This window comes from Scyliorhinus canicula, chromosome 2 (assembly GCF_902713615.1).
Source record: "Scyliorhinus canicula chromosome 2, sScyCan1.1, whole genome shotgun sequence".
In the NCBI taxonomy this organism is placed as follows: Eukaryota; Metazoa; Chordata; class Chondrichthyes; order Carcharhiniformes; family Scyliorhinidae; genus Scyliorhinus; species Scyliorhinus canicula.
The window spans coordinates 145821049-145841434 of record NC_052147.1 but is presented as its reverse complement, the minus strand read 5'-3'; the positions used below and the strand labels follow the sequence as shown (position 1 = coordinate 145841434).

Sequence of the window (20386 nt, the reverse complement as noted above, 5' to 3'; positions counted from 1 at the left end):
CGCAGCAGCAGAGGGGCAGCAATATTGCGCAGTTGGAAAAAGGTGATGTTAGTGATGGGACATGGGGTTTAAAACTCAGCTCAGCATCAAAGAGAATGCCATGGAACCACACGGTTTGTTTCAGTCTGAGTGAGTTGCTGGGAAAGGGATTAGATGGTGCTTGGAGAAGGATGCCAAGGGACTACCCAGGGCTCAGTATTGGGATATCTCTTTCCCGCCACAAGTTACTGGACAATTTACAGATTAGCTATAGCCAGTGACATTAAACTCACTGTTATTCTGTGCCAATGTGCTCTGGCTCTTATTGCATTTTTAAGTTTGTTTGCATGTACAGGATAGTATCGGCATCACTGCATTGCTTACTTTATTTTTAAATTTTCATTCATGGGATGTGAGCATTTCTGGAGAGATTTACACTACACGTTTAGCTGCACAAAAGAGGAAGCTTAGCTGCAACCTTCCAGGGAATTTTAAGAAATTGATGCATTAACTTGCCAATTAACTTTCTGCAGCGAGTTTAACCCTGGTACTAAGTGCAAGTATCTATTTCAAAGAGATTTATTTTCCCACATTTCCACCAGAAAGGGAACAATTGAAACTGTTGAGTCCTATTTCTACCGGTAGTGTTTTTTTGTAAACAATTAGTATGATTATGTATTGTATTTTTCTAACTTTACCTTCGCCTTTTCAATTTCTCAATACAATCTTTCTTTCCTTCTCTCAGTAGCGATTTGACGAATTCACCCCGTTTCCTTCTTCGTTCTTTCTGTTTCTCTCACAATCTTTACATCTCACTGGTTAAAAGGAGATAGACTGCTGCTCCTGTCATTAATCAAGGTCCTAGATACCCTTCTTTGAGCATTCAACAAATGGGGGTGGGGAGGCAGGAGTATTGGGAAAAGTCTAAATAATGGGGCATGCTTCAGCAAATTCTGGGCTGTTAGCTGCCCAGTGATCAACAGCAGCACTGGCTGTTTGTGCCTGCTATTAGCAATGCTTTGAACCTAGCAGTATAGAGTTATGAGACAATTTGAAAGGAGTTTCCACACTGCCCAAGGCACCACTTAGTTCATTACCAGTACAGTAGTGCTGGAGAGCAGGGTTCATGTGGTAGCATTGTTACAACAGCACAGCATCACTCGGTCTGGGTGACAGTTCAGTTAATGAGTGGCAGCTTGAAATTTTTTTTTAAAAAAAGAGTAGAAACCTCTTTCAAATGTTCCAGCAAATGCTCAGTCTCCAAAGTGGAACTTCACAAATTGGTGGATGGTGTGGAGATGTTGGAGGGAGTTCATTTTAACTAATGACCAGTTGTGGGAAAAAGTGTTTTGATAACAACAAAGTCTAGTGAACAAAGATGTTCTACAGTGGTTTCAATATCTCATCATTTGGCAGTGCCATCACCCCTACATGCACAAACAAGTACCTTGCTGCTCTGCTCCTGCGGACAGAGGCACAATGAAGTGCCAGTGGGTTAACAAGCTGTCCAGTCCAATTAAAGAGGCTAAACCAGGGACAAAATAAACAGTTTCCTGTCGAAAGTCCTTGAACAAAATATTCAACCAGTCTGTGCTGTGGCTCTTGCTCATCAATGGAGGTAGAATAGAACAGTTAGAACAGAAAGGGGTGTATGCTAAACAGAATCCTAGTTCTTCAGAACCCAGGATATTTTGACTTTAAGAAAAAACACTGCTGGCTGCACACAGTAGGGGAATGGTCACTGAAGTGGTAACAAGGATCCTAGATGGTATTGCCTGGTGCTGATCTGTTGAACCTGGTCTGTTTCAGATTCAGCACTCACAGCAAAAGTCCTGCCAACTAATCATCAAATTCTGTGGGCTCAGAGATCAGACATGGCTCTTCAGGAAAACGTGGGTATACCCCATAATCAGTGAAAATGAACTTCTCTGTGGTGTAATTGTATCAACTGACCAAAAAAAAAGACAAAGCAGCTAGTTCTGACAGACTCTGTGCCCCTTAGTTTTGGTTACAATCTTCGAAAGCAGCATATTAGTTTTAGAATCTCCTGGCTGAGTGTTTCACATCAATCGCTTTTTAGTTTGACTATCTGACCGTGCAGCACACATACAAGGGCATGAACAATAGGCATATAGGATTACCACATTAAAAGCACACGACTAACGGTGGTTTCAAAATTATTCAGCAAGGTCAAATACAAATCAAGGGATTAACAGCAACAATTCTGGGGTTTTGCTGGCATCCAGTTTGTAATGATATGCGGAAACTGAACTCTGCAGTGATAAACTTGCAACACTCTTGGTAATGTTAATAACGTCTGGTGTGTGGAAAGGAATGTTTATAGATTAGAAATAAATTCACTCAAGCATCACTCTGGGTGTATTTCTCAGTATATCAAATATTCATGCAACTACTTGTTAGGTGCAATTAGCACAGAAGACAGCTGGAGAGATGAAAATACAAAACAGAATTTGCATTCACTGATCCATACAAGCCTCTGCTTCAGCATCACTAGTATAGAACAAACTGCGTTCCACAGAATCACATGGTAAAAATCAGAGTGTGGGATGAAAAAGAATAAGATAAAAATAGATGGACAGGAAGAAATGACTCAGGAGCATGACAATATAACCGATTGCTGGAAATGTATTCAAAGCACTTCTCAGTACTCCTCAAATAACAAAGTAGATAATGAAGTAAATAATCAAATATGATGCTCATATGCAATAAGACAACATTCAGGCTTGGGATGATAAGATTCATGCTGAAGTGCCAGGCAACAAAGAGTCTCAACACCTCCCCATGACTTTTAATGGCATTATCATTGTCAAATCCCCCACCATTAACATTCTGGCAGCCTAAATTGACCAGAAACTTAATTGCACCCAACTCCACAAAGCCTTCTTGCTATCTACAAATCACAAGTCGAGGGCGTGATGGAATTCTCTCCACTTCACTGGATGAGTGCAGCTCTGCCAAACAAAGCTTAACACTATCCAAGAGAAAGCAGCCCCCTTCGATTGACACATCACCCACCACCTTAAACATGCACGGCTTGCATCACCGTCACACAGTGGCAGCAGTGTGTAGCACCTGTAAGATGGGTTGCAGCGAGTCACCAAGGCTCCTTCAACAGCACCTTCCATACCCACTACATCTACCACCCAGAAGGACCTGGGTGCATGAGAACATGACCACTTGCAAATTCCCCTCCAAGTCACACACACCATCGTGCCTTGGAAATATAATCTCTGTTCATTGCTATTATTAGCTGAAGAGAATCTGCAAAAACAAACTTATTGTTGCCAAAGAAAATAAAATTGACCATACTACTTTGTGACTGATCATGTTTGATTGGAAAGTGTGCCATTGCTGGAACAAAATCCTGGAACACCCTCCCTATAATAATAATAATCTTTATTGTTACAAGTAGGCTTACATTAACTCTGCAATGAAGTTACTGTGAAAATCCCCAAGTAGCCACATTCCAACGCCTGTTCGGGTACACTGAAGGAGAATTCAGAATATCCAATTCACCCAACAAGCACTTATTTTGGGAGGAAACCGATGCACCCGGAGGAAACCCATCAGACATAGGGAGAACGTGTTGACTGCACAGACAGTGACCCAAGCCGGGAATCGAACCAATGGCGGCTGCCGCTGTGAAGTAATAGTGCTAACCACTGTTCTTCCGTGCCGCCCAAACAACACAGTGGGTGTAGTTACACCACATGGTCCGCAAAGTTTGTGAAGGGAGCTCACCACCACAAAGGGCAATTAAGGTGGGCAATAAATGCTGGCTTAGCCAGCAAAGTCCATAGTCCACAAATGAATAAAGAAATTTTACATAAGGTTACCTCAATTTGAATTATTTATTCCATATTTAATACAAGTGCAAATGAATTGAGGCATGACGCAGAATCAAGGCAGTGTTTTGGCAGAAGAAAACCATCAAAACATTAGAATATTTTACTAAAATGTTCAAGAAGAATTTCCTTAGCTAACACCTTGTGACATCGTAGTGTGAGGTCACAGATCTGGTCGGTGTCAAATGACCCACCCTCAATGGCTGCAAGGATCTCAGTTCCTGCTGCAATGACAATACCCACCTGCATTTATATGGTGCCCTTAATGTAATGTAATATCTCAGACATTTTACAGGAGTGTACTCAGACCAGGCGTCTGCCTGGGTTTTCTCCCACAGTCTAAAGATGTGTAGGTTAGGTGGGGTAATGGTGATAGAGCAGGGGAGTGAGCCTACGTGAGGTGCTCTTTCCATGCAGACTCGATGGACCGAATGGCCTCTTCTGCACTGTAGAAATGTAATGGATTTTAAAGCAGCATCTTTAGAGATGCAAAGACGGAGTGGATAGACAGACTGTGGTTGGATTTCCAGAACCCAGGGCTTGGACAGCTGAAAGTATGGCTGCCAATGGAGAGGCGAGGGAAATTGGGATGTACATAAAGTTCCAGTTTGAGGAATACAGCCCGTTTAGAGATACAAAGGGGACAAGAGGCCATGGAGGAATTTGAACTAAGGATGATAATTGTTAATTTGTGGTGTTAAGTAAACCAGGAGCTGATGTAGGTTGGTAAGCATTTGGGTGATGAATGAACAGGACTTTGAACAAGTGGAGTTCATCCAAAACTTGGAAGACAACTTTGTATGGGGTTGCAGTGGAGAAAGATAAACTTGAGAGAAAAAAATGGCCAGAGTTTGTGATTATTACGGAAAACGCACCCAGAGACAGGATTAAGTTGGGCTGCAAAGCCCTTTTCGGGTGCTAAGGTTGCAAACATAAGGGCACGAGCATTCTCCCTGTTCTGAATTCAGCAATGTACAATGCTTCAGTACAACATTGCCTAACTGCATGGATTAAATTACATATTCCAGCCAGCTGCAAGGTGAATGTGGTTCAATGAAATTGCAACTTCCTGCCGTTGTCAGTACTGTTCTTCACCACAAGTGTCATAATGAGGCCTCAAAAACACAAAGGCACAAACTATGAAATAAAATAGCTACCCTCAATATTAAAGCAGCGGGGACTGCCTGAAAGAGCAGAGAATAACCAGACAAGCCTTACTCACATGCTTCAACAACTGACCGGCTTACAACATGCACATTATCCAGAATATATAACTGTGACAATGTTTTCATTTACCCAGTGTTAAGATGATCAGACAAAACATGGAACACATTAAGAGCTTTGCAATCCTCTTCCACCACTATGTTGTGTACACATTTTGAGTCACTTAAGAGTTACTCCCAGGAAAGTAAACAGTGCCGGGGAATCTATTCTGTACAACACTTCACACAATGGGAACATGAACTGTACATGTCACACAGGAGAAGGAGGTTACCTACACACTAAGCTAAACAGCTCACCTGCTATTTGCAATATCTTGGCTAGATGCATTCTTGGACGTTTCACATTATGTACACCTTCCACTGCCCCGCTCCCATACTCCCAGCCACATGGCATGCGGTCTCTCCTTGCCAAACTGGAAAGCAACAGCCATTTCTAACTCAACCGAATGATTCTCTACTGTCAAACAGCCTTTAATTTATCAACTCTTTTATAACTCATAAAAAAACCTCCTATATGCCTTGGTTGTTCGCAGCAGTGTCATGGTGATTAATATTCAACTGCTGCAGAATAACAGTCCTGGAGGGTCAACAACCCGAATAACCCTATTAGGATCCAAGAGCTTATCAGAAGTCACCTGCAAATTTACAAGCAAGATTTATGGATTTCATTTACACAAATAAATTGTGGCACATAACATGTTATATTGGAACATAGAAATTAGGAGTAGAAATAGGCAATTCAGCCCTTCGAGCCTGCTCCGCCATTCAATTAGATCAGTGATCTCTTCCTGGTCTCAAATCCATCTCCCTACCTGTTCCCCATATCCCTTTAACCTGTTTTTTTTTTAAAATCAGAAATATATTTATCTCCTTCTTGAAACCATTTAATGACTTAGATTCCAGTGCACTATGGGGCAGCAAGTTCCATAAATTTGCCACCCTTTGCGAGAAGTAGTTCCGCCTCATCGCAGTTTTAAATCTACTGCCTCTCAACCTTTATCTGTGACCTCTCGTTCTAGACTGCCCTATAAGCGGGAACATTTGGTCTAGGTTTACATTATCTATTTGTTTTAGTACCTTATATACCTCAATCAGATCCATTCTCATCCTTCTAAAACGTCAAACGGTTTAATCTCTCCTCATACGTCAACCCCTTTACCCCCGGAATCAATCTGGTGAACCTCCTCTGAACTGCTTCCAATGCCACCACATCCTTCCTCAAATGAGGAGGCCGAATCTGTACACAATACTCCAGAAGTGGTCTCAGCAACACCATATACAATTGCAACAATGCTTCTCTATTTTTATACTCCAGTCCTTTTGCAATAAACACAAACATTCCATTTGCCTTTTTAATTACATGTAGGAGGCAATTTACATGAAGTAAGCTTGATTGGGGCATATACAAGATGGATAACAGCGGAGCGGAAAAAGCTATTTTTATAATGAAGTGTTTTGTCTACAAGGCTTTCAAGCATTAACACTGCTCAGGGAATACCTTTGACACACTTTGTACTGTGCATATTCTGTTCAGCCTATTTGAACAAGACTACCCATTAACTGTATTCGTAGTCACTTTGACACCTCAAGACATATCAAAGTGCTTTTGTGAAGTGAAGTCATTAATGTAATGTAGAAAACAATGACACAAACAGCAATGTTCTCATTATCAAACAATCTGTTTTCAGATGTTAGTTGACCAGAACACTGGAGAGATTTCTTTTTTGAAATGCTATGGAGACTTTTCCATCCACGTGAAGAGGCAGACAGAATCTCAGCTTAATATTACATCCAAAAGGCAAACATGCCAAGTCTGCTTTCAGAGCTTATGAAGCATGCAGGAGTGTCACACTTCTCAACAGTTTTGTGCAGTGTGGATATATATTTCATCTCCTTTCCTATCGCTCATCCAAAACTCCTCCCACAGCTAAAATGACAGAGCACGATGGTGACTCAAAAAATACCACATTGCCCGGACAGTGTATCACTGCTCGCAGCTGCACTGTGCATTCAAAGCAAACCAAGATCTACAGGCTGTATCCAGAGTCCAAATGCCCTTCGCAAACTCCTGTGTGCTTGGGCATCTTTCAACCAGTGATCTGGCTTCTGGCAAGGCGGCAAAATAAATCTTAGTCTTCTGAGACAAGCAACTGAAGCTCATGCAGAAAAATATAGTGCCTTTATACGATACCTTTCAAAACCTCAAGACCATCCAAAGCACTTTACAGAAGAAATACTTCAGGGATGCAGTCGCCATTGTAATGCAAATAAACCAACTTAATTTGTTTTGAAAAACCCACAACCAGCCATCAGAATTTCAGAACCTTGTACTGTAGCAATCGATGTACAGAAAACATAGACTTCCAAATTGCCATGTTGTTGCTTACAGTTGCAGGATATGGTTTTAGATCATAGAGTATGCAAGGTCCAGCAGCCTTTTACTTCCAGTTGCGCAACTGTGTCCATAATAGGATATCCAATCCTTTTGTGGCTTGTAGTAAGGAGTAAGCCTCTTACAGGCTTAAGCATGCAATCTCAGCTAACACACCAGTACAATGCTGAGGCAGTGCTGCACTGTCAGAGGTGCCATCTTTTGGACCAGACATTAAAACTAGGCCCTGTTTACCCTCTCAGATGGCTGTAAAAGATTCTCATAGCACTGTTTTAAAGAGCAATAAAAGTACAGCTCATTGGTCGCATCCAACGTTTATCCTCGATCAACATCAAAATAAAATAATTGGGCACTGTGGACCTCCATGCCCAAATTACTGCAGCATTTTCCACATTACAACAATGGGTACACTTCAAAAATAAACTGATTAGTGGCAGCACGGTGCCGCAGTGGTTAGAACTGCAGCCTCACGGTGCCGAGGTCCCAGGCTCGCTCCCGGCTCTCGGTCACTGCCCGTGTGGAGTTTGCACATTCTCCCCGTGTTTGTTGGGCAGGTGGATTGGCCCCGCTAAATTGCCCTTTCAGTGGAAAAAATGAATCGGGTACTCTCAATTTATTTGTAAAAAATTGACTGTAAAACACTTTGGGAAAACCGGAGGTCATGAAAGGCACTGTATAAATGTACGTCTTTTATTTCACTTCTTTTTAAAAGATTATTCAAAGATCTGAGAGAAAAAGGAGTCTACTGATGTTCCTCTATTTTCTCCTCTCAGTCCACCCACCCCAACAGGATGCAAACTCACACCTGTCCTCCACCCCCTCAAAGAACCTGCTCATTCTGGCCACTGTCATATGTGCCCAATAGACTACTTTGAATTGAATAAGGCTAAGCCCAGCACATGAAGAGGACGCATTCACTCTCCTTAGAGCATCTTTCCATAACCCAGCCTCCATTTCCCTCCCCAGTTCCTCCTCTCACTTCCGTCCGTTTAACCTCTCCTATCGGGGCTCCCTCCCAATGCATTAACCCATTATAGATCTCTGACACCCTACCCTCGCCAATTTCTGTTTTCCACCTTGTCCTGCAGGCCCGAGTCAGCAGGTTGGGAAAGGCGGCTTCTGCTTCCTAACGTAATCCCGCACTTGTAAGTACCAGAACCCATTCCCACTAGGCAGCTCATACTTCTCTTCCAATTCCTCTAAACTCGAAAAACTGCCCCCACAAACCGTTTGGTGCCCGCCCACTATCACCACCGGAACCCCGCGTCCAACCATACCTCCCCACAGTGCAAATCAATGATTCCCACAAATCGGTGCCCAGACCGAAGCACTCTCCAACCTCAGATGCTGCTGCTACTACTGTCCCCACACCCTCAGGGCCCCACCACCACCAGGCTTGTGGAGTACCTGGCCGGCGAGAACAGCAGATACGCCGTCAACAGTGTCCCTAAGCTTGTGCCCTTACAAGAGACTGCCTCCACCGCTCCCACACCGACCCCTCCCCCACTACCTAACCATAGTTATGTTTGATGCCCAGTAATACTTCATGATATTTGGTAAAGCCAGTCCCTCCCCACCATGGGGATATCCCCACCCACACAAATTCTGAGATCAATGCATTCATTTTCCTTAAAAAAAAGCCTTTAGAATAAAGGTTGGAAGATTCTGGAAAATGAATAAGAACCATGGGAGTTCTGTCATTTTCACGGTCTGAACCTGCTCCGCCAGCGACAACAGGAGACATCCCATCTCTTAAAAACCCCTTCATCTGCTCAATCAACCATGCCAAATTCAATTTGTGTAGTTGTTCCCATCCCCGCGCCACCTAGATGCCCAAGTACCTTACCACTTTAAACGGCAGCTCGCCCAACCCCTTGCCTGGATCGGAAAAACCTCACTCTTCCCCATATTTAACTTGTATCCAGAAAATTGGCCGAATTCCTCAAAAATGATTCCCCCGATACCTTCCAGTGGGTCCGATATCTAGAGCAGCATATTGTTCGCATATTGAGAGATTCTGTGCTCCATCCTATCCCCGCACTATCCATTCCCAACTCCTTGACGCGCGAAGCACAATTGACAGTGGCTCTAACACCAAGTCAAAAACAGCAACAGGGAGAGTGATCATCCCTACCTCGTCTCAGTGCAGCCTGAAATACCCTGAACTCAATAAATTCGTCCTTACACTCGTTACCGCCATCCTATACAACAACCGGACCCAGTCCACAAACGTCTACTCAAACCCGAATTGTCCCAGTACTTCCCACAGGTACATTCTATTAGGTCAAAGGCCTTCACCGTGTCCATAGCGACCGCCACATTTTGTCCCTCCGAAGGCATCATTATCACATTCAATAAGCGCCTAACGTTAGCCAACAAATGCCTCCCCTTTACAAACCCTGTCTGATCCTCTCCTATCACTCCTGGTACACAATCCTCAATCCGCAAGGCCAAGAACTTTGTCAGCGATTTGGCAGCAATATCAGGCGGTATGGCCCACACTGCTCCGGGTTCTCATCTTTCATCAAAATTAAGGATATCGAAGCCTGTGATAACATAAGGGGAAGCACCCCCTTCTCCACAGATCCTCCGAAAACTTTTTATAAAATTCTACCAGGAACCCACCTGGGCCTAGGTCGCCCCCATACCCTCTATCACCTCCACCAGTCCAGTGGGTGCTCCCAGCCCCTCTACCAGATCCTCCACCAGCTTGGGTAACTCCAACCCATCTAGAAATCGCTATATTCCCTCTCCCCCCACCAGGGGCTCCAATTCATATAACTTCCTGTAGAATTCTTCAAAAACCCCATTAACCCCCACCAGGTCCAAAACCACTCTTTCCCTCCCATCCTTCACTTTTCCGATCTCCATAGCCACCTCCTGCTTCCTGGGTTGGTGAGCCAGCATCCTCCTCACCTTTTCCCCATATCCATACACTGCCCCCCTGGCTCTCCGCAGCTGCCCCACTGCCCGTAGGCACCAACCCAAACTCCATTTGGAACATGTGCCGCTCCTTCAACAACCCATCTATCCACATGCAGTATCTCATTCACCAGCATTGCTACCTCTGCCCGCTCCGTCCTATCCCTATGCATCAGGATCGATATAAACTCCTTCTGACTACTGCGTTAAGCGCTTCCTATAAAATTGGCAGCTGAAACCTTACCTGCGTCATTCAGCTCCACAAACCCCCGAATAGCAGCATTCACCCGCTCACACACCTCATCTGCAAACAACCCACATCTAATCACAACTGCAGGCGCTGGCACACACCCCCCACCCCCCAGTCCATTTGAAAGTCCACCCAATGTGGCACGTGGTCAGGGACCACAAATCGGCAAGTACCCCGTGTCGACCACCCCCGCCAGCAGTCTTATCCACCACAAAGTAATTGATCCGCGAATACACCCTGTGCACATGATAGAAGTCCGAAAACTCCTTTGTCCTCAGCCTCCCAAACCCCCTGCCACCACCCCCCATGCGCTCCACGAGTTCAGCTCCTCCGCCACCCTCCCCAACCAGAAAGTCCACCAACCGCTCCGTCGATCATTGGGCTCACAGGGCCGACCTCTTCCCTCCGCCATCTTTCCCTGTGTCGCACCAAGAGTCTCTTGTTCTTGCAGTTCCTTACTTCTAAACCCACTTCTGGTCCACAAATCCATGCACTGACCTCACCAGTGAGAATCCATCCACTGACCTCACCAGTGGAGTGTAACATTGGGGCAGAATGGTAGCACAAGTGACTAACACTGTGGCTTCACAGAACCAAGGTCCCAGGTTCGATTCCCCGCTGGGTCACTGTCTGTGTGGAGTCTGCACGTTCTCCCCGTGTCTGCGTGCGTTTCTCCCCGGGTGCTCCGTTTTCCTCCCACAATCCAAAGATGTGCAGGTTATGTGAATTGGCCATGCTAAATTTCCCGTAGTGTCCAAAAAAGGTAGGAGGGGTTCTTGGGTTATGGGGATAGGGTGGAAGCGAGGGCTTAAGTGGGTCGGTGCAGACTCGATGGGCCAAATGGCATCCTTCTGCACTGCATGTTCTATGTTCTAACTTTCCTCCACCACCGCTGCACCCTTTTCCTCCAAAACATCTGCCTGGCAACTGGGGAAATGGATCGAAAAAAAACACCTCAAGTGGGAGCTGCCAAATGTGTGACCACTCACTATGGCCGCCACTGGTAGTACATACAGGCAATCTACTGCCCCTCCTCCATTTCCTGCTTTCCTTCCTCCGTATCTAAACAAATTCGATTTAAGAATTTTCAAGTGGAACAGTCAGGATAATTGTGTCTGGCAACCCTTTTCTTTTGGAATTTGTCTTGAGTAAGAAAGGTACTCCATAATCTGATTGTGATACAATAAATCCCATACCAACCAGTTAGAAAGATGGAAAACACAGGCGTATAACACAAGAAATTGATCAACATAAAAATTTCTTGAAGAACTACTATGATTAATGGCTCATATCGAAGCTTTGAGAGATTTAGATCTATTGAAAGGTTGAATTAATTTGAAGCCCAGTGTGTGTTGCTAATGAACTCCTAAACCTCCCTTTACTTCAACTAGACTGTCCAGTAATTGCTAGGAAATTATAAATAAATCAATATTATTTTTACAGCAGGGGGAGGGGAAACAATGTCGTAACCACATTGCCAAGTCATCTTCTCATATTGCCTTCTCTCAAACAAGCCTCCAACTCCCACACACCCCCCAATGTGAAAACTACATTACAGATTCTGAGTACTCTTTTTGATTTTGATGTGATTTGCATGTCACTGCAAATACTTCAGTGAATTTCCGATTAAAAATCCCTCACTGTAGAAAATCTGCAAGCTTGCAGACCAAATGGCCGTGCATACAGAATGGGGGGGGGGGGGGGGGATCCTCTTAAACATCAAGAAGAATCCTTGATCAGTTTACTCAGGAATCGCAGGGTAGAAGATTGGAATGGACATTAAAGTCCAGATGAACAGTCACTAAGCATTTCCATCGCATGCCACAAAAAAACCTTAGAATTGGCAAAACTGTGTTAATTTTTCATTACTTAAAGTCCTTCCTCTTAAAATTGTAGCAATGACTAGCAGTTTTAAAACAAGTCAAATATTAATGATAAAACATGAAGGATGCAGAACTTATATCTACACTGCATCTTTCAACACTAATCTTTTAGCATAATAAAATATCCCAAGGCACTCCAGCAGACTATTATAAAATGATGCATGACATCAAGCCATGGGTGGAGATTAGGTCAGATGACCAAAGGTGTGGTCAAAGTGAGTCTTAAAGAATGCCTGAAAGGAAGAATACAAGTTAGGAAGGCTAAGAAACATCAGGAGGGAATACCAGAGGTTAGTGCCAGACAACCAAAAGATATGAAAGGGAAAATGCTGGAAAATCTCAGCAAGTCTGGCAGCATCTGTAGGGAGAGAAAAGAGCTAACGTTTCAAGTTCGATAACTCTTTGTCAAAGCTCTTAAAATTGTAGCAACGACTAGCAGTTTTAAAACAAGTCAAATATTCATGATAAAACATAAACCAAAAGATATGACCAACGGTGGAGCAATTAAAACTGAGATGTCTCAGACAGAATTAGAGCCTAAATACTGAATTGAATTTGATTTGTCACATGTGCCGGGAGGTACAGTGAAAAGTACTGCTCTGCATACCATCCAGACAGATCGTTCCACACATGAAAAAACATAGGACATGCATCAACGGTTAGAATGGCTACAAGAGATATAGGAAGAGGATCTGTGTGAGAGCAGTGGGGCTGGAGGAGATTAAAGATAGGAAGGGGCGAGGCCAAAGAGGGATTTACACAGTTGGGATGGTGAGCAAGGTCTTCTACACATTATCATATGTCCTGCCGTAATTATTAGACCCCGGTTGCAAACTCTGCCGCCCGCGTCTTGGAGCCACATAGGATTCAAAAACAAGGGTGGGGTTTTTTAAAATCGAGACTTTGCTTGCACTGGAACAAATATTTGGGGGGGGGGGGGGGGGAACAGGACTTGATGCGAGTTAAGCCATGGGATCTGGGCAACACAGTTTCGCATAAGACCAAGTTTACAGAGGGCGGAATGTGGGCGAGCAGCCGGGGTCGGACAAGGACTATAGGACATAACAGCGAAAACATGCACAAGACCTTGCTCACGGTCCCAGCTGTCTCCGGGAGCAATAGTGATCATAAATTGAAAGTTAGGGGGCGATGAAAGGAAGGTTCATCACAAGGACTGTAGGTTAATATGAGGGGGAAACAATAAGACCGGGGGGGGGGGGGGGGGCACAGCGGTTAACCGAACTCCCCTCTGCACCCTGGCGGCGCCACGTTCAGCGTTAAACCCCGAACTTACCGATCGGTAACTCCCGAGCTGGGCCGGTCCAAGCGCACTCCGCCGACAACTCAGCTGGCACCCAGGCCCCGGACAGACATTAGCAACCAGCCGCCTGCCCCCTTACATTGCGTTATCAACTGAAGCCCGTCCACTCCATCTACTCTCACTCAATATCTTTAACGTCATCATCAGGCGACCGCTATGAACCGCAGAACCTGAGGAGCGCCGCGCGCCCCCTCCTGGTCCGCAGGCTGCATTGAAGGAGAGACTGTGTCTTTTTACCTCAATTCATTCGCAGGCGTTTGTTGCTTATCCTTTGTTGCCCTTCAGAAGGCGGATGATCACCTTGTTAAACCATTGCTGTCTCTGTGGGTGTAGTTACACCCAGAGTGCTGTTGGATAGGGCGTTTCAGGATTTTGATTTGAGCAATTAAGAAACGATCAATTTATATGTTCAACTCAGAACGGTGTGCAAGGAAAAACTTGCAGGACGTGGAATTCCCATGCCCTCTTTTCCCAGGCAGGAGAGGCTGTAGGTTTGGAATTTGCTGCAGAAGAAGCCTTGAAGAATTGTCGCATGTCAAAGAGACATGGTTGGATTTCCTCTTGTTGGAGATGATCATTGCCCAGCACTTGTGAGGCGTGAAAGTCACTTTTTTTGTTAATCTTTATTGTCATAGGTAGGGTTACATTAAGACCATAAGACGTAGAAGCAGAATTAGGCCACTCGGCTCATCGCTTCAGCTCAGTCATTTAATATTTTTCTCATCTCCATTCGCTACCTTCTCCCTATAACCCCTGATCCCCTTTTTAATCAAGAACTTATCTCTTTCCTTCTTAAAGACACTCAGTGATATGGCCTCCACAGCCTTCTGCAGCAAAGAGTTCCACAGATTCACTACCTTCTGGCTGAAGAAATTCCTCCTCATCTCTGTTTTAAACGATTGTCCCTTTAGACTGAGATTGTGTCCTCTGCTTCTAGTTTTTCCTACAAGTGAAAGCATTCTCTCTACGCCCACTCTATCCAGGCCTCGCATTATCCTGTAAGTTTCAATAAGATCCCCCCTCATCCTTCTAAACTTCAACAAGTACAGACCCCGAGTCCTCAACCGTTCCTCATACAACAAGCTCTTCATTCCAGGGATCATTCTTGTGAACCTCCTCTGGACCCTTTCCAAGGCCAGCACATCCTTCCTTAGATACAGGGCCCAAACCTGCTGACAATACTCCAAATGGGGTCTGACCAGAGCCTTATACAGCCTCGGAAGTACATCCCTGGACTTGTATTCTAACCCTCTTGCCATGAATGCTAACATTGCATTTGCCTACCTAACTGCAGACTGAACCTGCACGTTAACCTTAAAAGAATCGTGAACAAGGATTCCCACGTCCCTTTGTGCTTCTGATTTCCTAAGCATTTTCCCATTTAGAAAATAGTCTATGCCTCCATTTCTCCTTCCAAGTGCCCAACTTCACACTTTTCCACATTCTATTCCATCTGCCACTTCTTTGCCCACTCTCCTAGCCTGTCCAGGTCTTTCTGCAGCCCGCCTGCCTCCTCAATACTACCTGTCCCTCTACAGATCTTTGTATCATCTGCAAACTTAGCAACAGTGCCTTCAGTTCCTTCTTCCAGATCATGAATGTATATTGTGAAAAGCCGTGGTCCCAGCACAGACCCCTGAGGCACAGCACTAGTCACCGGCTGCCATCCTGAAAAAGACCACTTTATCCCCACTCTTTGCCTTCTGTCAGTCAGCCAATCCTCTATTCATGCGTGGATCTTCCCCTTAACACCATGGGCTCTTAACTTCTTTAACAGTTTCCTATGCGTCAAAGTCCTTCTGGAAATCTAAATAAATCAAGTCCACTGGTTCTCCTTTGCCTAACTTCCTTGTTACTTATAGAATTTACAGTGCAGAAGGAGGCCATTCGGGCCATCGAGTCTGCACCAGCTCCTGGAAAGAGCACCCTACCCAAGGTTAACACCTCCACCCTATCCCCATAACCCAGTAACCCCACCCAACACTAAGGGCAATTTTGGACACTAAGGGCAATTTAGCATGGCCAATCTACCTAACCTGCACATCTTTGGACTGTGGGAGGAAACCGGAGCACCCGGAGGAAACCCACGCACACACGGGGAGGATGTGCAGACTCCGCACAGACAGTGACCCAAGCCGGAATCGAACCTGGGACCCTGGAGCTGTGAAGCGATTGCGCTATCCACAATGCTACCATGCTGCCCACAAATTTTGATAGAATTTACAGTGCAGAAGGAGGCCATTTGGCCCATCGAGTCTGCACCGGCCCTTGGAAAGAGCACCCTACTTAAGCCCACACCTCCACCCTATCCCAGTAACCCCACCTAACCTTTTTTTTGGACACTAAGAACAATTTAGCATGGCCAATTCACCTAACCTGCACATCGTTGGACTGTGGCAGGAAACCAGAGCACCCGGAGGAAACCCACGCAGTGACAGGGAAAACATGCAGACTCCGCACAGACAGTGACCCAAGCCGGGAATCGAACCTGAGACCCTCAAGCTGTGAAGCAACTGTACTAACCACTGTGCTACCGTGCTTCCCTTCAGTTCTTTCTTCCAGATCATTAATGTATATTGTGAAAAGTTGTGGTCCTAGTACAGACCCCTGAGGCACATCACTAGTCACCGGGTGCCAACCTGAAAAAGACCCCTTTATCTCCACTCTCTGCCTTCTGCCAGTCAGCGAATCCTCTATCCCTGCCAGGATCTTACCCTTAACACCATGGGCTCTTAACTTCGTTAACAGTTTCCTATGCGGCACTTTGTCAAAGGCAATTTAGGCCTTTGACAAGGTCTGGAAATCAAAATAAATCAAGTCCACTGGTTCTCCTTTGCCTAACTTCCTTGTTACTTATCAGAGAACAGAAGGAGGCCATTCCTGAAAGTGCTAACCACTGTGCTACCGTGCCACCCAATTTGCCACTTATGAGTGCAAAGCTGAATGTTGGCCAAGTCCTGCTGCATATGAACACCAACTACTTGATGAGCTGAGAAGGTGCAAATGAAATTAAACTTTATGGGATGTGAACGTTCAGGGAAAAGACTACAATCATATAGTCATAGATAGAGGCATAGATATTTACAGCATGGAAACAAGCCCTTCGACCCAGTCTGTCCATGCTGCCCAGTTTCTATTACTAAGCTAGTCGCCCTTGCCCGCATTTGGTGCATGTCCCTCTATCCCCATCTCCTCATGTAACTGTCTAACTGCTTTTTAAAAGACAAAATTGTACCCGCCTCAACCACTGCCTCTGGCAGCCCATTCCAAATGCTCGCTGTCTTGTTATTCTCTTGGCATAGCATAAGTGGCTTCCTTGATCTGCACTCTGACAAAGGAAGGTTCAGACATGGAGATAACTTCAACACATTTATTGAACTATTTACAATTCTCCTACTCGGGTTCACCACTACTGTTAATCCTTCTATAGCTACTCAGACTGACAAACCAGTCTGCTACAATCCACGTGGTGGGTGAATGTTGAATCGACCCTGTGTCTGTACTCACTGAGTGTCTCCACTGGAAAGAGGAAGATCATGTGTGCTGTGTCCTTTATATATGGATTGGTGTAATGCCCCCCTGTGGTAGTGTCACCTCTGTGTGTATCGTGAATGCCCATAGGTCGTGTCCTATCTTACTGACCTATTGGTTGAGTGTCTGTGTGTCATGTCTTTGATGCTCCCTCTAGTGTCTAGCTAGTCTATGTGCATTTACATTAACCCCTTGTGTATCTACAGTGATGCATACCACCACACTCACCACCCGCTATGTGAAAAAATGTCCCCTCTGGTCTCTGGTTCTAGACTCTTCTACCTTTGGGAAAAGATGTTGACTATCTACCTTATCTCTGTTCCTCATTATCCTTCAGATGCAGGACAAATCAGTTCCTGAACTCTTTGGTGCCCTTCTCTACAAGAACTTGTAACAGGAGTTTGATGTATAGGCGAGGATATACACCCAATGTGGGACTCACTAACTGATTATTTTAATGTGCTGGAATAGTTTTTAATGCACATTTAATTAAAGTTAAATTACTTGATCTGGTAATTTTCTTTTATTGTTACTCTTTTGGATTTAATTGTTTTTTAAACAAACGAGCAATGTTACCCCAAATTAATTTTGGTGTTACAGACAGAAGGGGGATTCAGTTAAACAGTTTTCACCAGTCTTACAGGTTGTGAGCTCCAAGTCATTAGACTCACTGCACAAAAAATGTTGTTCTGCACGTCTCATCTGTATTTCTTGACTGAATCCTGAAATCTGTTCCCAATAAGGGCAAGTGGTAAAGGTTCAAAATGGAGAAGAGGTGCATTCCTCAGCTTTAAAATAGGGAGAGATTCCCTTTCCCACCTTTAAAATGTAGCAAGGTCAACAAGCAACAGAACAATTTCAGGGAATGAAGCTGGGAGATCAGCATTTTAATGATACAGGTAGTGATCATCATTTAGATTTAGAAGAGACATGAAAAAGATCAAAATTATAGAATAAAGAGTTAACAGATGGGATATACTAATGTATGACACAGTGGTTAGCACTGCTATCTTAGCATCAGGGACCCAGGTTCAATTACGGCCTTGGGTGACTGTGTGGAGTTTGCATGTTCTCCTCATGTCTGCTTGGGTTTCCTCCGGGTGCTTCAGTTTCCTCCCACAGTTCAATGATGTGCAGGTTAGGTCGACTGGCCACGCTAAAAAATTGTGCAAGTTGGATGGGGTTGTGGGGAAAGGGCAGGGGAGTGGGTGTAGGTGGGGTACTCTTTCAGAGGTCGATGCAGACTTGATGGGCTGAATAGCGTCCTTCAGCACAATAGGAATTCTATGTACTACAGTCAGTCATTGTTAGACTTGAGAGAGAGGTTGGAATCATGCCTAGGGGCAACATGCCTACTTTGCAACCTGTTTAGATGTATATCCCATCTGTTAACCCTCAGACTTAGAACACAATTGGTTCCTGGAAATTGTGTTGTAAGTTGAAATGGCGTAAGTTGGGACCGATTTCCCCATAGGAACAATGTTTTAAAATGGGGGTCAGTGGGGCATGGCAACGTTTTTACCGGCAAATTATGCCGTGGATTTCCTGTGGATTTTAGCTATTTGACCCAATGCATTCAGCCCTCATTTATCTGTTAACAAAACAGTTTTCTGGTTTCGGGCTCTAGCTTGGCAAGGCGGCGCCCTGCTGGCAGGACTCAGGACAATTCTCCATAGAGACCTTCCAGCCTCAAATTATGGCTCGGTGAATGAAGGATGCAGGGGGCCCAGTGTTTCAGCAGGAGGTTCCATAACTTCCCCGGGCTCGTTCCAAACATATCAAATTTGTAAATCATATTTATAAAAAAATACAAGACGGGCTTGTGACAATATGTGTATTGTAAGGAATACAAGGGGTTAACAATAAGGTAGTAATACTTCTCACCACCATTACTTTAGCAATGGGCAGGGATAGGTATATACCGCAAGGCAAGAATTATAGCTGGGGGAAAGGCAATTATGATGCTATTCGGCAAGATTTAGGATGTATAGGATGGGGAAGGAAACTGCAGGGGATGGGTACAATCGAAATGTGGAGCTTTTTCAAGGAACAGCTACTGCGTGTCCTTAATAAGTATGTCCCTGTCAGGCAGGGAGGAAGTTGTCGAGCAAGGGAACCGTGGTTTACTAAGGAAGTTGAAGCACTTGTCAAGAGGAAGAAGAAGGCTTATGTTAGGATGAGACATGAAGGCTCAGTTAGGGCACTTGAGAGTTACAAGTTAGCCAGGAAGGACCTAAAGGGAGAGTTAAGAAGAGCGAGAAGAGGACACGAAAAGTTGTTGGCGGATAGGATCAAGGAAAACCCTAAGGCTTTCTATAGGTATATCAGGAACAAAAGAATGACTCGAGTAAAATTAGGGCCAATCATGGAAAGTTGTGTGTGGAATCAGAGGAGATAGGGGAAGCGTTAAATGGATATTTTTCATCAGTGTTTACACTGGAGAAAGACAATGTTGTCGAGGAGAATACTCAGGTTCAGTCGACCAGGCTAGATGGAATTCAGGTTCAAAAGGAGGAGGTGTTATCAATTTTGGAAAATGTCAAAATAGATAAGTCCCCTGGGCCAGATGGGATTTATCCTAGGATTCTCTGGGAAGCCAGGGAGGAGATTGCAGAGCCTTTGTCCTTGATCTTTATGTCGTCTTTGTCGACAGGAATAGTGCCGGAAGACTGGAGGATAGCAAATGTTGTCCCCTTGTTCAAGAAGGGGAGTAGAGATAACCCTGGTAATTATAGACCTGTGAGCCTCACTTCGGTTGTGGGTAAAATGTTGGAAAAGGTTATAAGAGATAGGGTTTATAATCATCTTGAAAAGAACAAGTTGATTAGCGATAGTCAACACGGTTTTGTGAAGGGTAGGTCATGCCTCACAAACCTTATTGAGTTTTTAGAGAAGGTGACCAAACAGGTGGATGAGGGCAAAGCGGTTGATGTGGTGTATATGGATTTCAGTAAGGCGTTTGATAAGGTTCCCCACGGTAGGCTATTGCAGAAAATAAGGAAGTATGGGATTGAAGGTG

General features: G+C 44.6%; 1 protein-coding gene across 1 annotated transcript in view; it reads right to left on the bottom strand.

Moving 5' to 3' along the window:
* trak2 (trafficking protein, kinesin binding 2) overlaps nucleotides 1–13985 on the bottom strand; it is a 117279-nt gene extending 103294 nt beyond the window's left edge. The window contains exon 1 of the mRNA XM_038787548.1: nucleotides 13810–13985. The gene's annotated coding sequence lies outside the window, so the exon portion shown is untranslated. The remainder of the gene's footprint in view (nucleotides 1–13809) is intronic.
* Nucleotides 13986–20386: the final 6401 nt, after the last annotated feature.